Source organism: Heliangelus exortis, chromosome W, assembly GCF_036169615.1.
Source record: "Heliangelus exortis chromosome W, bHelExo1.hap1, whole genome shotgun sequence".
Lineage (NCBI taxonomy): Eukaryota > Metazoa > Chordata > Aves > Apodiformes > Trochilidae > Heliangelus > Heliangelus exortis.
The window spans coordinates 4,385,139-4,403,149 of NC_092453.1; positions in this window are offsets into that span (position 1 = coordinate 4,385,139).

Below are 18,011 nucleotides of genomic sequence, written 5' to 3' on the forward strand. Positions count from 1 at the left end.
TCTCTTTGGCAGGTCCTTTAACTTTACTTCTCTTAATGACAAACCCAGCTTCCATCAGAAGGTCAATTATCTTTCTCCCTTTCTCAAATACTTCATCTGCTGCTTCTCTTTATACAATGATTCCATCTCCATTCCCCATCAGACTTCTTCACTGTCAATACTGCACTGTTGAAGGGTGAGTGAGTTTTGCTGATGACTCCTTGGCTCTCCAAATGGCATATCAGGTGCTTTATGGGAAGCAGGGAGTCTCTCTTGGTTTGGTATTGCCAGCGATGGACTACGATGGATGCTGTTGGCACCTTTTGTTCCTCCACTTTCATCAGGCCTACAATGGAAGGGTCATCTGAGAGCTCAGGCAAGATAGGCAAGATGACAGAGGAGTCAGACTCTGCTTCTGCCTGGACTCGTGTCTCCAGAGTTAGAAGAAGACATCCTCCTACGAAACCAGACAAGCTGAACTGGCTGACACTTGCAGGAGCCTGGACAACAAGGTTTTGCAGGGGGCCCAGCTGCAGATCGAGCTCTGCAAGCTCTGCAGGCTCCGCCATGAGCAGGAGCAGCTGCCCAGCAGCTACACACAAAAAGGATCTGATCTAAATGGAGTCCTAACCAAACTTTGAGACTGAAGCAGCCCTTAATTCTAAGGAAGCTCAACTGGCTACAGCCCTGATCGAGTGGGAGGTGTCCCTGCCCATGGCAGGGTGGATGGAACTAGGTGAACTTAAAGGTCCCTTCCAACCCTGAAAATTCTATGATTCTATGATTCAAAATGCACAGCTTGAAGCTGCTTTAGCTGCTGTAGAGGAATAGTTTGCAAATGAAACTTTACAGAATATGGATCTTGAAAACTGGTGTCAGAGTCTTTTTCTGTTTGGTCTGAGTTTCAGCAAGAAATCACAAATACTATCTCCTGGTTTTACTACACTTTCTAAAAATTTTTTTATTACAGTTTTATTACACTGTCCCAACTAGAGATACAAATGACTTACAATATTGAACTCTTTGACAGGATTCACAAAACAAGTCTTCCCCAAAATCAAACTCGGACAAGTTGAAAGAAAAGTTCAACAGGAGTCCTGTGGAAAAGCTACAATGTTCCTATGGAAGTCTTTCTCCAGCCTCCTTCCGGTTTTCTCTCCCTTTTATGCCTGGGACATACTGCCACATGCAATCATCATGCCCAGGAGGTCAGCCGGGAAGAGAGCAAACCCCATCTTATTTGTTAACCCCTGGTATGTGCCCGCATGAACACTGGGGGTGGATTTCAAACCTGATGTTAAGCTCCCAATTTCACATAAATATCTGACACAATTTCTCATGGTGTTTCCAATCAATCCCCAACTAAAATCATAATACTAGGAAAATACAGAACTCAACTGGACAAAGTCCCAGTCAGTTCATTCCAGATGACCCTGTTCAAGCAGGGGGCTTGGACTAGACCATCTCAAGAGGTTCCTTTTGACCTCCACAATTCATTCCAACTGTAGGCTTTTTTGGTCCTGTCATCCCCTCCGGATGGCCCTCAGATAACAGAAAAGGCCAATACTCATATCAAGGTCTGGTATGGCATGTGTCTCCACCACTCAACACTTACTGCATTGCATCGAGCAGTGGGGTTATAGGTTCTTCTTGGCGGCAACACAGAGGTCAACCCAGTCTTGTCCTTGATTGTAGTAGGAGTTGCTTAGCCAGCCCCAGTCCTCTCACCTAATGGTCAATACAGAGCTTCATCTGCCTCATCCAGTAACATCATTACCATAGTAAAGCTTACACAGATTCTTTTACAAAAGACAAATTCATACTGGTGTGGGTTGGAGTTATACTATGATACGGGATATAATTCTGATCAGCAACCATGCTATTTGCCCTATGAGGGCAGTGTTCAAGATGTCAGTGGAATCATTCGCAAAAATGGCACGATTGGTTTTTTGTGAGAGGCATTCCTGCTGAGTATGTCAGGAAAAGGTTGCTCGGTGTGGTAACACTGCAGTGAATACGTTCCTGTCCTGTTGCATTATCCAGAGTGATCCAAACATTTTCCTTGGTTGGGGCACCATGTAAGCAATGGCTCTGTGGATGTATGAAATGCGACAGAATAAGAGTAAGAGTACGCCCCACACACACACTTATCTCTTTTTCAGGTGTTCCATTGGGTCACGCTTCCACTCCAGTTCTCCAGGTAGTGCAATGGTAACCGCATGTGAATCATCAGCTGCTTGTCACGGTTTAACACTGGCCCGGCAATTAAACCGAGTAACAGATGCTCTCTATTAATCTCTCTCTCCTCCCTGATAAAGAAAGGAGAGAGAATAAGGGAGAGAGACTTATGGGTTGGAAACTAAACTACTCAGCTTTAATGAAGCAGTAATGATAAACAGGAAAGATTACTAAATATATAAAAATATACAGGAAAATGGATACCACATTCCTCCCCCCTTTCCCCCAATAGCTCTCACGTCACCACCGAGGCTGCAGGGCAGCCCTGGGAAAGTCCAGGCTGGACTCCTGGAGTCGGCACCAGTCGGGAACTGGAGGCAGGAACACACAGATATGGGCTGGCACGGATCAGGACCACAGGCAGACAAACGGACAGAATCCTCCCAGGATGCCGGGTGAAGGAAGGGAAGCAGGAAAGGCAGGGAGGGCAGGCAGCCGGAAGCTGAAAGCAGGAAATCAATGGCTTGGCCCTCGTGATCCCTCAAATTTATACTGAGGATGACGTAGTTGGGATGGAATACTCTGTTTGGTCAGTTCTGGCATCTATCTTGTCCGTTCCTCCCCAAAGGAGGGCTGCAGGTGGGACCTCTTTATCCCTTCTGGAAGGTAAAATGTTTTCCTCAGAGCTGAGCAGTGTCCTTGGCTCTGCATACCAGTCTCTAGCTGTAGCTATAAACATCAAGTGTTATCAGTCCTAGAAGCAGACACTGAGAAACTTGCTGTTAATTTCAGCAGGTACAGCTACTTACAAGAGACTTAGCTGAAAGCAAAAGTACAAGACAGAAAATCACTTTTATTCTGACCCAAACCAGGACAGGGAGAGATTCTCAATCCCTAAAATTAATTTTCTCTGTGCTCTGTGAAGGATTTAAAATAAGTAGCTGTTTAGCAATACAGCCTGGGGACAAGTATAACAAATGAAGCACATTCGTATCGTGGGTTTCATGGATTAGCACATCTGGCTGCAACCATCGGATCCCCCCTGGGTCCCAACATAAAGTTTATGTTTGTGCTAATACCAAACCATCCTTACTACTTTACGGGGAGAAACAGCTTCCTGACTGATCTGATATTGTGGATGTTGCCACCACTCTGTTAACCTGGAGGATTCCCTTCATCAAGAGTAGGGAAGTTGTATCCTTTGTCAAACCCCTATTGTTCAGAACTCGTAATGATGCATTTAGGTTATCTACCCATTTTGGTATATTTTCCACACCCCGATTGCTGTAGTTTCTGTTTTAGTGGACCATTTATACTGTCCACTAACCCGCCCTTTTGTGTGTGGTATAGAAGATGTCACACCGAAAGGATATGGCAATCATTCACCCACTGCATGACTTGCTTTTTTTTAAAATGTGTCCCATTGTCTGACTGAATCTCCATGGGGGGTATTCCATAAAGTAATTAAATCAATTCTAGACAGCAAATAGTAGTATACGCATTAGCATAGCAACTTGCTATAGCTACAACCAACCCAGAATAAGTATCTACTGCTACACATATATATCGTTGTTGTCAGTGTTCTGGAAGAGGGCCTATATAGTCTAATTGCCACGCTTCTCCCCCTGCTGTTCCTCACTTTATGTAACCTAACAGTTGGGAGAGCACCTCCCGCTGTTTGAGAAGTGTACAGGTCTCACAGGTAGTTACAATCACTCAGGCAACTGCACTGAATACCTCTTTGTTGTGCTCATGCTATGGTAGCTTCTTGGCCCCTGTGACCGCTTTTTTCATGGGCCCACTGCACCATAGCCTCATCTTCTGTCTCCATTGTAGCATTATATATTTTTGCTAATGCACCTGCTTGCACGTTTCTGAGGGCTGTCTCCGTTTGTTGGGTTGTGTGCTCATCAACATGAAACACCTACACATCCCTATCTTGTAAAGCCTTCTCAATTTTTCCCCTGATTTCTCTCCCCCAAACATCCTTTGTACCTATCTGCCAATCATCTCTTTTTCACTTGGGAAGCCAATGCACTAGTCCCTGAACCACTGCCCAGGAGTCTGTGTAAATATGGCAGATATGATTTACGGGTGTGACATCAATAGCTTGCCACACAGCCACCAATTCTGCTAACTGTCTGCTCCCCTTTTCTCCGGTCATTACCAGTCAGGTTTGAGTGACAGGATTATATGCCACAGCCTTCCATTTTCCTTGAACACTATGACTGCCATCAGTGAACCATGCCATTTTACATTGTTCTGTAGTTAATTGTTCATATGGCACACCCCATTTTCCCATGTGAAAATTTTCCTGTACCTCTTGTTGAGTGCCAGGGGCTCCTTCCACCCCATGTGACACTTGTTCATGCAATGTATGTACAGAATGCAGCCCTGGCTTTGCACACTCCTGTGTATACCACCTCATCTTCAGTAAAGTATCTTCCTGTGCATGTCCTGTCTTATGAGTACTAACTGGTGCAATAGCCCATGATACCACAGGTGAAGGAGATCAAATAATCACTTCATGACCCAATGTTTGAGCTTCTGTATCAAGAAAAGCCCAATACACACTTAAAGTTGCTTCTCAAATGTAGTATATCTCTCCTCAGCATTATTATGTCTTTGGGACCAGAACCCCAAAGGTTGATGACCTTCTTGTAATTGACATAGGCTCCACAAAGCCACATCTAGAGATACATGTAGTTAAACAGGACCTGGCATGATAGGATGTAATTCCATATACTCCTGAATTAACATCTTTGCCTTTTAAAAAGCCCCTTGCTGGGGCTGTCCCCACTCAAAATGCACTTTTTTTCTGTGTACATTTATACAAAGGCTTTAGAACTGCAGCTAGTCCTGGTAAATATGCCCACCAAAAACCCACCGTCCCCAAAAACTGTTGCACTTGTCTTTTGGTCTCTGGTGTTGGCCAATCTCGAATAGAGATTCTCACCTGTTCTGGAATCTCTTGTTTAACTTCATTCCACATGACACCAAGGTATTTTCCACTTTTGGCAGGTCCTTGGATTTTCTGAGAATGTATTGCCCAGCCATTTGCCTTCAAAGCAGTTAAAGTGTGGGTTAGTTGTTCGTCTACCACCTCTTGACTAGGCCCTTGAATTAAGATGTCATCAATATACCGCACAATCTGGACCTCTTGAGGTCTCTGTACTCCTGCCTTCTCCAGTGTTCTATGTATTGCTCAGTGGCAATAAGTAGGGCTATTTTATACCCTTGTGGTAGCCAGGTAAAAGTATACTGATTTCCACCCCAAGTAAACGCAAACTGATCTTGTTCCCGGGATGTTATAGGAATGGCGAAAAACACTTTGGCAAGGTGGATTACCACACACCAGACACCATTGTGCTTTTGAATTTTCTGAATTAGTGTCACTACTTTGGGGACCGCTGCGGTGATCAATAGGGTCACCTTATTGATACCCCGATAATCTACTGTCATGTGCCAGCTACCATCCGACTTCCTTACCAGCCAGATGGGAGCACTGAACTGAGAATGGGTATATCAGATCACCCCAGATTCCATCAAATCATTAATTGTGTCTTGTATGCCCTTGTCTCCACCCAGGATAGGATATTGCTTTAAATTTACTATTTGCGTAGCTATTGGGATGTCAGATTCTTGTGCAATTTTTCCTACCTGAAATGCCCGAATTAACCACTTCACGGATGCAAAAGTCCACCATCTATATTCAATGATTGGCCACATAATATGTCTATTCCAAGAATATACTCATGTATCATGGCAATCAGTACTTGAAATGTTTGCTTTGGCCAATCAGTGATTTGCAAAGCTATCTGAGTGTGCTTTCCTTGGATAGGTTGATCTCCTAAGTCACATACTGGTGTTACCTCACCTTTATGCTTACTACAGTTTCCATGTATGACTGTGACCTCCACTCCCATGTCTACCAGGGCTCAGACTGTTTGTTGATTTCGGGGGGCCCAAAAAATAGTACAAGGAACAAACGGTTGATTATCTCTATGAACGATGTTACAGCAAAACCTTTCAGACACTGGAGTTTGGCTACCCCCCTATTCTTTTTTTTTTTTGTATGAGGCTGTTCAGGCGACTGCTGGAAGGAGAAGGGCAATCCCTCCCTTGGTTTGAAGCAAAGAACAGTTTGCTTCATATCTTCCCAGGGGTATAGTGCTTCCTGCCTGTCAGTGAATTGTGGTGTATCTGCCTGTATGGCGTGGATATTATGTTGCCATGCCAACTGGCGCAAAACCTCAATCATCAAGCCATCAATCTTCTGTTTACTTACATGTCTCTGTGTGAGTGAGTGAAACAAGCAGGTTCATTCACTAGGTTCTTTTCCTTTCCTGTCATCTTGTGGCTTCTGGTCTGCCTGGGGTTTTTGAGTAAATTGATCTACATCTATACCTGGTAAGTCACTTAGTTGTTGTGTTCTTTCAATTACATTCTCCATAGGATTACCATGCTCTGCCATTAATAAAGGGATTAAATATGGATGCCAGGCTTCTGGACATCCTTCCATTAACTTATTTCTCATGCTGGGCAGTATTTATTGTTTCATAAACAATTTGGGATGACGGAGTTCTACAGCTATTTTCATTGCTTCAGCTTTCAACAAATTACAGGCTTGCCAAAACGTTATCCAGTCAGAGCTGGATATGGGACAATCACCATCCATGGTATGTCTATCAGAGAGTCCTTTTGCTATGATAGCAACTAAGTTTTGTCCATTTCCATCAACTCACCTGAGGGCAGGCTGTAACATAAACATCATTTGTTAGTCTCATGAATTTTTTTGCATCTTCATTATGAAGCAGAACAGAGTCTGCACCCTCCTCCATCAGCCTCACCAGCCACACTTGAAGCTTGTCTCCTGGCTGCTGTTTATATTTGCTCAACAGATTCTTTATATCCTCTGGGGTAAAATCAGTCAGATCATCTTGCCTCTGTTTGTCCTGTCCCTGTACAAATGCTTTTCTACAGAGCACAGGCACAGCCTATTTTCCTTTTGTTCGAAACACACTCCACTCCTGCTCTACATCACCATTTCTTAAATCCTCACTAAAATCAGTATCCCAAGTATCACTATCCCAGTTTCCAGAATCCCAGTCTGGAACAATCACCCGCACTTTAGCCCCTACAGGCATGCATGATTTTCCCTGCTTTCTTTTCACTACACTCACCACATATTGTGTTGCTAATTTGGTGCATTTTTCTTCTAGGTGTTCTCTTTGCTTTGTCATCTCTAGTACAGATGTTTGTAGAGAAGAGCCTGACTGTGCTCGATTTTTTTGGCTTGTACTGCCTGTAACTTGTTGTAGAGACATCTGTTTGAAGCCCAAAAAGGCCAAGCAAAACTGTTTAGAGACAGAGTTTGAGCCTTTAAACAGCAAAGGTATTTATTTTCGGATCCGGGGAACTCCCAGCTCACGCTGGACAAAGAGTTCCTGCCCCGGGGGAAAGGATAAGGGTATTTATAGGGGAGGTTACATACATATTCATAAGTTTGCAACATATAATTATAATATTCATGACAGGTGGAGTCTGGGCAGAGTCTGGGCGGAGTCAGGCGGAGCCTGGGCGGAGATGTCGGGGGGTCTTTGGATGAAGTAAGAAATCTTTATCTCTCCTGTTTTCGATGACTTCATCCTCTTATTACAGAGCAAAATTGGACCCTTGCAATAATTTCTCCCTTATCTGCTGGTTGTAGATGCCTCATCCTTTCTCCATGCAGGTGTTTGCATTCCCCCGGTGCCTAGCTAGCCTTGGCAGTGCCTTGTTTTGAGAACAAGACCTACACTTTTACAGAAGTTAATCCCCTCGCTGCCCGGTTGGCCTTGGCAGTGCCTTGTTTTTAAAAGCAAGATTTGTACTTACAAGACAGAAGATGTTCACACTGCTTTAGTGGAAAGTTACAGGGATTTATCCCACCAGGAGTTAACCCTGTCAGGGTCTTTCTCTGTTTCAGTTTTTTTCCCATTCTTCTTGTAATCGCCTGCTTACCACATTATATGCCGAAAGTAAGGTATGCCCCATGCACCCGGCATGTTCAGCCTGGGTCGCTTTCTCCGTCTGCTCAGTTTCCACAAATTGTTCTCAGTACCTTAATGCTTCCATAGGATCTTTCTGTCTCCATGGTTTGGGGGTGACGCAAGTACGTTTCCCACCAAATCCATAAAGTATTCCAAAGATTATTGTTCCATTCAAAACTTTCCCATTGTGGGACCATTTCTTTTCTCCTGCTAGCACTGCTCGCAGCTCTCCCAAGGAAAAATCTCTGCATGTTATATTGATTGCACAGACTCATAAATGGACGTTCACACTGGTCATACCACAAACACAGAACACAGATAATAACTGCACAAATTACACCAAAACCAAAAATGATCAACAGAAACGTGGCTAATTAAAAAACACTAGGAAGGTGGGGAGGGCAACAATAAAAAAACCACTCTTTCCCATACTCTCACACACCTCACCCAGCAGCACTCCACCACTGAGTCCACTGATTCACTATTTTCCCAGTGGCGCACCCCACTTAGCAGCACGCCAAATAGCTAGTCCACTGATTCAACAGTTTCCCAAACAGTGGTGCACCTCCCCTATCAGCACCCCGCTAGCGAGTTCCACTGATTTATTGCTGAATCCCATACTCATCACCAATTATGTTTCTGTTAGGTTGGAGATTCAGCAAGAAATCACAAATACAAGCACCGTATAAATCTATTAGAAACATTAACATAACATTATTATTACATTATCCTGTTAAAAATGACCAAGACTCAATATTCTGTTAATGGTTTAATTAATGAATGAAATTGAAATTGCAGTGAGCAAAACAGCGCTGGGTGCATGGGGAGTCTCTGCTCCACTCACATGCACACCTCTAAAACTCTAGAATTACCTTATAGTGATTAGAATTCTATGAATATTAAAAAGGGGTGGGTTTACACACATATTCATAGGGATTACATCATGTAATTACAATATTCATGATAGGCGGAGTCTGGGCTGAGTCTAGGCAGAGTCCTCTCTTGGGGAGATATCGGGGGTCGTCAGGGGGTCTTTGGATGAAGTAAGAAGTCTTCCTCAAACTTGAATTTTTTACCTTTCTTGTTTTCGCTGACTTCATTATCTTGTTACAGGGCGATATCAGACCCTAGCCATAACTTTCCCTTTATCTGCTGGTTGTGGCATTTTTATGTTGTCTTTGTGCAGATGTTCGCATTCTTTTGGTGCCTAGTTAGCCTTGGCAGTGCCTTGTTTTAAGAACAAGACCCACACTTCAATTATTGCCGAGACAGAAGTTAGTCTTGTTAAGGCCTTGTGTTGCTTACACTGTTTTTGTGGAAAATTACAGGTCTCAATTGCTTTGTCTAGCAATATTCACTTTCTTCTTAGTTTAATTCTGAATTTACTGGTTAGGAATACAAATTCATTAACATATATTACAATCATATATCACAATCCCAACTATAAACATACAGATACAAATGACTTACAATACTGAACTCATTGACAGCATTCACAAAACAAGTCTTCCCCAAAATGAAACTAGGAATAGTTCAAAGAAAAATTTAACAGGAATCCTTCCATGGAAAAACTACAATGATCCTCCATAAGTCATTCTCTGACGTCCTTCCAGTGTTTTCTCCCTTTTATGCCTGGGACATACTGTCACAAGCAATCAGTACGTCCAGAAAGCCATACATGAATTTAGCAAACCCAGTTTTATCTGTTAACCCCTGGTATGCACCCATGTAAACACCAGGGGGGCATTTCAAACCTGAAGTTAGGCTCCAAATTTCACATAAAACATCTCTACTCTCCATATCAAAATTATTTCCTCCAACACAGAGTCTCATTGAGGACTTGAAATTTCAAATATGTATATATATGAGGAAGAAATCAATGAAGCTAGAAAGAAGCATGAAACTAAGATAGCTAAACTTGAGTCTGGGTCTCGAGTTGAATATCAACATAAAAAGCCACAGGCTCTTTGTGAAATGGGGTAGCAACATGATGCACAAGGGAAGCTATACCAAGAAGAGCTTGAAAAGACTTGAGAATCTTCAGAATAGACGACACTTGCAAATGCCAGACTTGCCTCTGAGAAGAGCAATTATGCAGCCCCATGATGGCAGCCAAAATATCTGTCACAGTTCGGAGACTGACAGATGCTCTCTGTTCTTCCCACTTCCCTCCGAGAGGGAAGAAGTGAATAAGGGAGAGAGACTTTAAAGCTGAAAAACTTTGAGTAGGTAGAAGGTGACCTGTCTTGGTAAATGTAGTCCCTCTGCTGGGAGAGTGTTTAGAGCAATCCAAGCTTTAGCCAGAGTGAGCTAAGGGCCTTGAGGCCCAGCTGCAAGGTTATTAAAAGATCAACTATGGGCAAAAGATAAGGGAGTCGGCAGCAGAAAAGAAGAATAACAGGATGGAAAAGCATCTCAGAAACAGCACATAAACAGTTGTATTTAACCAGTTAGATAGCGCCCTGTGGTATATGAAGAATGTGTTGTACCAATCAGCAATATGCTTATATTATGTTATCAGCCTGACTGTGTATAAAAGGGCTACTGCTACTCTCAATAAATGGCAAGACTTTGATTATATTAATCTGTGTGTTGTCCACTGCGCTCTTCCCAACAAATGGTGCCTGAACAGGGACTCTGAATTGCTGGTAGTTGCTTCACGCGACGGTTTATCTGGACATTGGAAAACGTGGACAGGGTAGGCACTGTTTGGCAATCGCGGCAGGAGCTGGAAGTGAGCTGGCCACTCACCCCTGTAAGGTAGGCACTGCAAACCGGAGGGAAATGCAGACAGAGGCGGCAGTGCCGTTACTAGGTAGTATACTCTCTAAGAGAGGGATTCCTAGTAATTCAAAACAGCTCCATGAGCTGATCAGGCGGGCTAAAGAGAGAGCCCTGATCCCCGCTGTTGGTATAGCTTTCGAGCTGGAAACGTGGGAAGAAATTGGGAAGTCCCTATGGGATGAAATTAGCAAAGGATCTAAGGAAGCTGGAAAATTAGCCACGTTGTGGAAACTGATTCGAGACACATTAAAAGAAATTAAAAGTGAGAGAGCAGCAGTGTAGGAATAAAGGCAGCATGTATTGATAGCACAGAACAATTGATGGAGACAGGCTGGTTATCACTCAAACCATGGAGTGAACCTAGCCCCGGGCATGCTGGATAAGCACGGGACTTTCTGCAGATGCAGACCCCCTTGCTTACAAGTATGCTAGATAAGCACGGGACTTTCTACAGACTCCCTTGCTTGCAAGATCTCCTGAAAAACAGATGAGTGGTGTAAAACAGAGGTTGTTATCCCCTTACTATGTAACTAATCGCGTAGTAACATGCTAACTGTAACTAATCAATCAGGTAATTCCATATGTTATGCGAGATAAGAACAAGGTATATAACTGTGTGTAAGAGTACGAATAAACGGAGTTAGTTTGCATCAAACTGTTTCCCCGTCCTTCGTGCGGCAAATGGTGACCCCGACGTGATGCTGGACGTGACGCCGGGGAACTCGACGTAACGCCGGGTAGAAGTTGCTGAAAGAAGCATCCGGCCGCAGTCTCCGATAACGTCGAATAGGCTGAAAGGAAGCCTGGAAGTGGGTGGCCACCCCATTTTGCACCTCCTCGCGATTGGCAGGTGAGATCGGAGAAACGTTGATATGGGTAGTCAGAGTTCCCATGAAGAAAAGGACGTTTATAAACTTATGAGAGAACTGTTGCTTAAGCAACAGAAGGAAATCTCGGATCATGAGCTCATGTTAAATTGGGTTCGTGATAAATTCCCAGATGTTACTGCTGTTACCATCTTTAAATCTGAACTGTGGGATAAAGCAGGGGTCCGTTTATGGGACCTGAGCACGCGAGGGGATCAGGAAGCGATCAAACTCCCTTTTTCCTGGCGAACAGTATTTGAGGGGTTAAAGCGCGGGAATCGAGACGAGCAGACACTCCTGCCGCTTCTGCAGTTCCCAGCGCCCCTCCGCTACCAGAGGGAAGAGCGCAGAAAGACGCCCCCCCTGTCAGAACTGTAGCCAAAGTAACCAGACCGGATTTGCCGAGCGACGATCCGTTCGAGCCCGATCCTTTCGATCCGGGGGGAGAGCCAGATCTGTTTCCTGATGATCACGATCCATACGCAATGCCACGCGGAAGGGTGCTTTCGGATCTACAGGCTGCCCGCAAATATACTGGACACATGCGATCTCAAAGGACAGACCATTGAAACAATGTAAACTTAAAAATGGGTGTCAACAAGTTGTGTTAACAGGTCTTATTGACACAGGCGCTGATGTTACCGTAATCTCCCAAGCTAAGTGGCCGAGCCAGTGGAAATTAATTCGCACTGCACAGCCACTAGCAGGAATAGGGGGAATTGGTAACAGTTATCAGAGTGAAGATATTATTCAAATCATTGGTCCAGAGAACAGGGTAGCTAGTATTAGACCTTTTGTATTGCCAGTGCCATTGAATCTGTGGGGAAGGGATGTTTTGTCACAATGGGGATTGCACTTGGAAACGGGTTTTTAACAAGGGTCACTGTAGAGGGGCGTGAAATCCCACAATTAACCTGGAAAACACAGGATCCAGTGTGGGTGAACCAGTGGTTCTTATCAGAAGAAAAACTTAACGCCCTAGAACAATTGCTACAAATTCAATTAAAAAAGGGACATATAGTCCCAACTTTCAGTCCGTGGAATACTCCTATTTTTGTAATTAAGAAAAAATCAGGTGGTTGGAGATTATTGCATGATTTACGAAAAGTTAATGATGTTATGGAGCCAATGGGAGCGTTACAACCAGGTCTCCCCTCACCAACAATGATCCCGCGGGAATGGAATTTGATTGTTATTGATTTAAAAGATTGCTTTTTTGATATTCCTTTACATCCTGATGATGCACCTAAATTTGCCTTTTCTGTGCCTAGCATTAACATGGGAGCACCTCTCAAACGCTACCATTGTACGGTTTTACCTCAGGGCATGAAAAATAGCCCCACAATTTGCCAGTGGTATGTGGCCAAAATATTGGCCCCAGTACGTCTTGAATTTCCAACTGTAATATTGTATCATTATATGGATGACCTGTTAATTGCTGCTGCCGCTGAGGGTGAGTTACAAAAAGCAATAGAATCTGTGTTAACTGCCATCGATCAGGCAGGTTTGAAAGTTTCACCAGAAAAAATTCAAAAACAGGCCCCCTGGAATTATCTAGGGTGGAAAATTACCAATCATTCCATAATTCCGCAAATGCTATCAATTAATACTCAGATAGCCACACTGCACGATGCTCAAAAACTTTTGGGATCTATTAATTGGTTGCGACCCCTTCTGGGTATTTCAAATTCTGAATTGGCTCCTTTATTTGATCTTCTTAAAGGAGACGCAGACTTACTGGCTCCTAGACACTTAACACCCTCTGCGGAATCAGCATTACAAAGAGTTTGCAGAGCCATCGAACAGAGGCAAGCTTCTCGGTGGGACCCTAATTTATTCTTTCAATTAATAATTTTAGAGGATGGTGTAAAATATTGTGGCATGATTTTTCAGTGGGACACCACGCTTACAGATCCATTGTTGATTCTAGAGTGGATTTTCCTGCCCAATCAATCCTCTAAAACTATTTTACAGCGGCCAGAGATGTTTTCTCAAATCATTATGAAAGCCAGAGAGCGACTGTTAACTCTTTCCGGCAAATCTTTCTCTACAATTTATATGCCTGTTACTGAATTGTATCTTTCTTTTCTCCTACAGAATTCACTTCCTTTTCAGATTGCCGTACAGGACTTCACGGGACAATTTTCAAATCATTTTCCTCCGCATAAACTCTTTCGCTTGTCCTTTTCTCTTGCAGAAGTACCAAAGAGAAGTGAGGTTCCTTTACAAGCAATTACTGTGTTTACAGATGGTTCAGGTGCCTCTCATAAAGCTGTAGTTGTATGGAGAGACCCTGAAACCAAGGATTGGCAATCTGATATCACCTTCCACCCAGGTTCTCCTCAGCTTGTTGAATTAGCAGCTGTGACTAGAGCTTTTTCTCTTTTCAATAACCAACCTTTTAATGTTATTACAGACTCGGCTTATGTAGCAGGTATTGTTCTCCGAGCAGAAGCTTCAGTGCTCAGAGAAATTTCCAACTTGCAACTGTATAATCTGCTCAGAGCACTGATTGATCTTATCAACAAACGGCAACACGCCTTCTTTATTATGCATATCAGGTCTCTCAGGTTTTAATGTTTCTCTGTTTGCTGACTTTTCAACTGGATCTTGCAAAGCAAGCCCTTCACTTGGAAATTGTTCAGCAGAACTTATTTTGGGGCTGACAAAGTCACTCCCCTGGGATCCACAAGAATTAAATCTATTGGGGTCCCAGGCAGTCGGCAATGTATCAGGAAACTGGACACCTACTTGTATAGTCTTTGGTTCTAAGTATGCTGCTAGGGCATACCCTGATACCTGGCCGGACATCAGTCCTACGTCTGGAGATTATAGACTGGGATCAGGATATTGTGGGTACAATGGGTCTAAGCCAATGCCGGTGATAGGGAATACACATAACCCAAAAGCTAACATTAAACTTATTTGGGTTAGAAAAACTGCTAAGGCTTTGCCCCCCACAGTGTTTTTGATCTGCGGTGATAGGGCCTGGCAAGGCATTCCACATAATGCGGTAGGTGGACCTTGCTATCTAGGCTCATTAACCCTTTTTGCTCCTCGCTATGCTGAATTAAGGCAGATAGTTAACCCTATATATCATGCTCGTAACGCAAGTAGTCTTGGCCTCACACCACAGTGTGATGATAATGTTAAGCTTTTAAATGTAGCTGCTAGAACTGCTTTAGCTCTTTTTATTCCTGGTGCTGCCGCAGGAAATGCGCTTACTAACCTCGCTAGATTAGCATGTTGGGCTGAAAAGCAAGCAAATATTACTACTGAAATTTTAGATAATCTTTTAGTGGATCAAAATGGTTTGCGACACGCTTTATTGCAAAATCGCGCTGCTATAGATTTTTTATTGTTAGCCCAGGGTCATGGCTGTCAGGAGTTTGAAGGTATGTGCTGTATGAATCTCTCTGATCATAGTGACAGCATCCACGCAAGCATCATGCAGTTGAAGCGTCACACACAGAAGATTCAGCAACAAATAAACCCTCTCGGCGATGCTTTCACAACCTGGCTTCATGATATGGGACTTACAGGATGGCTTTTATCTTTTGTTAAAATTCTTTGTTATACTGGGTTTGTAATTCTGATTTTGCTTTTGTTATTGCCTTGTCTTTTTCAATGTATCCAGCGAATACTTGATAGAACTGTTTCTAAAATTTTTCTTGTGCAACAGAAGGGGGGAGATGTAGGAATAAAGGCAGCATGTATTGATAGCACAGAACAATTGATGGAGACAGGCTGGTTATCACTCAAACCATGGAGTGAACCTAGCCCCGGGCATGCTGGATAAGCACGGGACTTTCTGCAGATGCAGACCCCCTTGCTTACAAGTATGCTAGATAAGCACGGGACTTTCTACAGACTCCCTTGCTTGCAAGATCTCCTGAAAAACAGGTGAGTGGTGTAAAACAGAGGTTGTTATCCCCTTACCATGTAACTAATCGCGTAGTAACATGCTAACTGTAACTAATCAATCAGGTAATTCCATATGTTATGCGAGATAAGAACAAGGTATATAACTGTGTGTAAGAGTACGAATAAACGGAGTTAGTTTGCATCAAACTGTTTCCCCGTCCTTCGTGCGGCACAGCAGCAGCCTCAGTGTTTGCTGCCTTAACACCTTATCTACCAGTATCGACGAATGCTCAAAATATGGACTCAACCTCTAAACAGTTATTTGAGACACCTAAAATACCCCCACCAGCACCCGCGGGGGCTATACTGATTCAAGCACAGCCAACTGTGCCATTTGACCCCGGAGTTCTGGCAAAAAGTAAAAATGGGACCGAGAAGCAAAACCAAAAGTGACTGAAAACACCACCAGAATCGTTGGAGGACACAGAGGGAGAGAAGCCGGAGAACACAGGCAAGTAATCTTGGAATGCAGACCCCTCCCCCTCCTGCCTGCATGCCATGGCTCCCAGACGCTCTGCGTCGCTGCCTTCCTCTCCAGACAAAGATAATAAAGTTAGCAAGGTAACAAGGACTGAAAGATAATAATAAATAAAAGAGAAATTCTTGGGATGGCAAAGTCTGTGTCATCTTTAGCAAGTCAGTGTGCCAGGGATTTATGAAAAGACAGAACCCTTTTTGCTGTATAAAAACTCCAAGAGAAAAGGAGAAGATGCAGCTCTCTCTTCCCCCCCTTCTCTTTCGCCACTTCTGCTTCAGCTACGAGACAGCAACAGCGGAGGAAAGGAAAAACGGAGAACATCAACCAAGCAGGAACGGCGGGTCCTACGCTCCCCCCTGAAGCCCAAAAGGCCTAATAAAACTGTTTAGAGACAGAGTTTTAAGTCTTTAAACGGCAAAGGTATTTATTTGCAGATCCGGGGAACTCCCAGCTCGTGCTGGACAGAGAGCTCCTGGGGGTCAGGGGGGTAGGGTTAGGGTATTTATACAGCCTTACATGCATATTCATAAGATTATGACAGGTAATTGTAATATTCATAACAGGTGGAGTCTGGGCGGAACCAGGTGGAGTCTGGGCGGGGTCTGGGCGGAGCCGTCCTCTCGGGGATATGTCCCCCTTAGGGTTAAACTTCTATCTCCCTTGATTCCAGGTGGCTTCATGTTGTTATATGGATATCGGGCCCCAGCCATAACTTTTCTCTTATCTGCTGGTTGTGGCATCTTTATGTTCTCCTTGTGCAGATGTTCACATGCTTTTGGGGCCAAGCTGGCGCCTCCCTGGCCTTGGCGGTGCCTTGTTCTAAAAACGAGACTTACACTCCCAATTATTTCCCAGACAGAAAGCTAGCTTCGTTAGGCCGTGTTTTGCTTTTCACTGTAACAGTGGAAAATGGTTTTGCTTCTAACTGAAACAGTGGAAAATTACGAGTTTGGACTGCTTCGCCTGGTCCTTTCTCGGTTTATCCTTGAATTGTACCGGTTATGATCACAAGTTCTAATTCTACATTAGGTAAATTCACACAAACAACTTGGCCTGCTCTCCTTTTCCCACAGGAACTGATCTGTTAAGATCCTTCTCTGTTTCATTTCCCCCCTTTCCTTAGAACTTACGAATTCTTTTGTCAAGTTCCAAGGAAGTGTTTCAATGGGTGCGAGTTACTGCCCACATTACTTGGGTAATATTATTCAACTTGTAAATTCACTACACTATGATATAAAGTGTATCTAGCTTCAATTAGTTACATTGTGGCTACAGGAACAGAATAATCAAGATTACAGCCTACAAACCTAGTAAAATTGTATGCACAAAAATTAGTACTCATGACAATGATCGATAAAGATATTAATGCATAGCGTTCGAATACGTGCAGTGCCATACATTTTACCGTTTACATGCTAAATCTGTGATCAGTTGTTATTATGGGATACATATACTTATCCGGAGTCCAGGTACCAACACTAAGGATCGCAAGTTCGTAGTGTCAGGCTCCTTCAGGAGTGCTCTTGGCAATGTTCAGGGGCCTTTTTGACCCGGGAGTAGTGGATCCAGGTGGGTCGTTCCTTAATTCAAACTGCAGTGAAGGTGGTGAGCAACACTTGGAAGGGTCCTTCCCACTTTTCTTGCAGAGGTTTTCCTGAAAGATTCTGCACATATACCCAATCACCAGGATTAAAAGGATGCAGTTTACACTCAGGTTGCTTAGGTTGGTGATCCATCACCACCGTGGCATTTTTATCAAAGTACTTTCCC